We start from the raw sequence: 3,126 nt of genomic DNA, 5'->3' as shown, positions 1-3,126 counted from the left end.
ATGGAGGCACTGGGAATCTCCAGATAAAGAGCTTGCAGGGCACACAACCCCAACTTCAACTTCAGGCCGTATTGACCCTTGAGGTAAATATTGATTTGGTATTTAAGTTGCATCAATATTTACCTCTTAAGTCAATAAAGCTTGATGTGCTTCTCCATTGACGCGGGTATCTGCTTGGACTTTCTCCCACTTCCAGCCCGCATGCAAGCAGCGTGGGGAAGAGAAAGGCTCTCTCCCAGGAAGGGCTCCTGGGTCCCGCATGGTTCCCAGGTCCGACACCGACGTCTGACTGACGGCGGCACGTCCACGTAGTTGGAAGCTGGCGCGGGTCTGTTGGCTCCGGCTGGTGAACCGCATCGTAAGGAGAATGAAACATGGTTTCTCCCTTTGGACGGACGAAACATAGTTACACTGATCTCGGCTGGTACTGCTCGGGAGCAAATTTCTGGGGAGAGTGATGAAAACCATCAGATGGCCTTAAAACTGGGACCAAGGAGATGAGGGGCTCTGGTTTCCATGGGTGAGGCCCTGCGGGAAGAATGGCGGGGGGGCCCTGCCATGCCTCACAGCGCGAAGGAGCCCGTGCGTCTCTCATACCCAAACCTGTGCATGCCCCGCCCTGGGGGGCAGCACCAACGCCACCTGCTGCAACCGGACCCTGGGAGGTGTTCTAGGGTCGCATCATGGGAAGGGAGAGCCGGGAGGTCAGGGGGCTGAGCCTCTCCACCTACAGAGGACAGAGATGGGGCTGGGACAGGCTCTCCCGCTTCCCAGGGTGGCAGCCCTTCCTCAACACTGGCTTAACCAGCCAGTAGGAGCTCTGCACGCTCTGCGGTCAAGGGACAGACTTAGACAGCCTTTACAGGGTCCAGCGGTCAAGTTCTCGAGCCAACGTACCCGAGCCCCAGGTGCCCAGACATTGGGTCTGACAGCACTTTGGGTGTCCTCAGTGAGGGTGTTTCTGGATGGGGTTGGCGTTTGAATGTGCGCACTGAGAAAAGCTGATTGCCCTCCCCAACCGGGACGTCGGTCTTCGGCTGCCCCCACTGGCTTCCTGGCTCTCCAGCTTGCACGTGGCTGCGTGTGGGACCTGCCAGCCCCTGTAGTCACTTCAGCCCACTCTTCACATGCACGCGTGTATGTGTCTACATCTCCCACAGCCTCCGTTTCTCTGGAGCTCACCCTGGGGTGAGCTGTGCTGCACTCATGAATCTGAAGCCTGGGGCTTCCCCGGCCTCTGACCCTGTGTCAGCACAGATGCGACCGTGACCTCTCTTGGCCACCGAGGGCCTGATCGGGGTGATCCCCTGGGATCGCTGGACTGCATCTGGGGTCATGGAACAGGTCTGCAGAGCGTGTGGGCTTCGCCACGAGCGCCGTCTGTCTACACAGGACTCCAAGCGTCAGGGAGCACAGCCTGGGTCGGCACGCACGGTGAGTCTGGCGTGGGGGCGGTCACCGCTGTCCCTGGGGCAGCTGGGAGACCTCGTCAGGGGCGCAGGTCTGCGGTCAGGCTGTGTGGGGGTGAAAGTCTCCCGAGAACCCCGGGGGGCCCCACAAGCTCCTTCCTGCCCAGCCACATGTGTGTGAACAGCACGAGTTTCTTCATCTTCTTCAACCAAAACATGTCCTAGCAGAAGAGTGGCCGAGGCGGACAGGAAAGCCCAGCATCTTCAGCTCAGCCAGTCAGCGAAGGGATTTACAGAAACATAAAGATGGCTGTTTGCCCTGAAATACGTATGTTAAAATATAACAGATTTATCCTCGCTATTTCTAAATGAATTAACAAATACGGTTAAGTGTTTTTGGTTTTGTTTTCCAATACAGAGCGTTTCTCATCGGTAACTGCGGACACCGCAGATATCCACAGGGGTGACTGGCAGGAAGAGCGGCTCCGTGCGTCCTCCCTGGCGGGGTCCAGGCGAGCTCCGGATCGCAGCTCTGTCCCCGCCCCCACGACAAACCAGCACCTTCCGTTCCTCCGCACCTGCCTGCGGGCCCCTCCGGTGAGGGTGAGAACTGCAAACACACCTGGCTTTCCGCTTCCCAGGCTCTGTTCTAAGCCGTTTGCAAATATTAAGTCAGTTGACCTCCATGTAATGCCGTGAGGTGAGCATTATGTATTACCTCCCATTGACGGGGGAAGCCCAGAGAGGTTAAGGCACTTGCCACTGGTCACACAGCTGGGAAGGGACGGAGCCAGGACCCACAGGCAGCCAGGCGCCAGGCCCTTCGTCGCTGGGCTGTGCTGTCTCCCATGCCAAATTACGAGTTACTGACGCTCCCCGTCCGCGTCCTCTCAAACCACACTTGCATTTTAATAGCCAACTTTGATGTCCTGACTCTGGGTTCACAGTCACAGGTGGTGCGGCCTTCCGGGGCGGAGACGTGTGGGTTTGTGCTGCGTGTGTCCTACTCGGCTGAGGTTCCCCCACAAATATGCAGCCCGGGGGGTAAACAGCAGAATCGTACCTCCTCCCAGTCTGCAGTCTGGAAGCCTGAGGTCGGGGCGCGGCAGGGTGGGCTCGTCCCGACGCCTCGCTGACGTGTGCCTCCACACCTGCCAGGCACGTCGCTCGCCAGGCCTCGGTTAGGGCCACCCAAAGCCACTGTGCCTCCTCGTAACTCCTTGCCTGCAAAGATCCTGAGTCCAGATGAAGTCACGATCGGAGGCATAGGGGGGCAAGGGCGTCCAACGCAGGTGCCTAATCCAGGCCCCGACAGTACCTCCCACCACAGCTGTGCGCCCGACACTTCTGCAACCCGAGCGCCGCCGCGGGTGTGGGACCACGGACAGCCTAGGGAGTGGGACAAGCCCCAGATGGGGGCCGGATCAAGGGGGTGCTCAGAGCCGAGGCATTCCTGGGTTTGGTCTGTGTTTCTCTCTCTTCTCGCTCCTCCCCCCCGGCTGGCAGTGGACGGGACATGAAGACTGTTTCTGTGGGGAGTCCTCGTGCTGCGCACCTGGACCCAGCAGCTGTGACCTTCCTGCTGCAAACACGGTTTCTCCAGGTGGCCCCGCAGGCCAGGCGCCACGGGGGGAGGCCCGTCTCTCACCAAGTACCCCCAGAGTTGTTTGTGGTAGGCAGTGCTCATATCCCATTCACCGGAGATAAACTGAGGCAA

At 59.2% G+C, this 3,126-nt stretch overlaps 1 long non-coding RNA gene across 1 annotated transcript; it reads left to right on the top strand.

The window, feature by feature from the left end:
- Positions 1-1,332: 1,332 nt before the first annotated feature.
- Positions 1,333-2,074, top strand: LOC132014847 (uncharacterized). The gene is made up of 3 exons (XR_009403466.1): positions 1,333-1,434; positions 1,638-1,737; positions 1,828-2,074. It is a non-coding gene; the product is annotated as an uncharacterized LOC132014847 (long non-coding RNA).
- Positions 2,075-3,126: the final 1,052 nt, after the last annotated feature.

This window comes from Mustela nigripes, chromosome 4, assembly GCF_022355385.1.
Source record: "Mustela nigripes isolate SB6536 chromosome 4, MUSNIG.SB6536, whole genome shotgun sequence".
Classification (NCBI taxonomy): domain Eukaryota; kingdom Metazoa; phylum Chordata; class Mammalia; order Carnivora; family Mustelidae; genus Mustela; species Mustela nigripes.
Note: the sequence above shows the minus strand (reverse complement) of the source record. Positions and strands in the feature narration are given on the sequence as shown.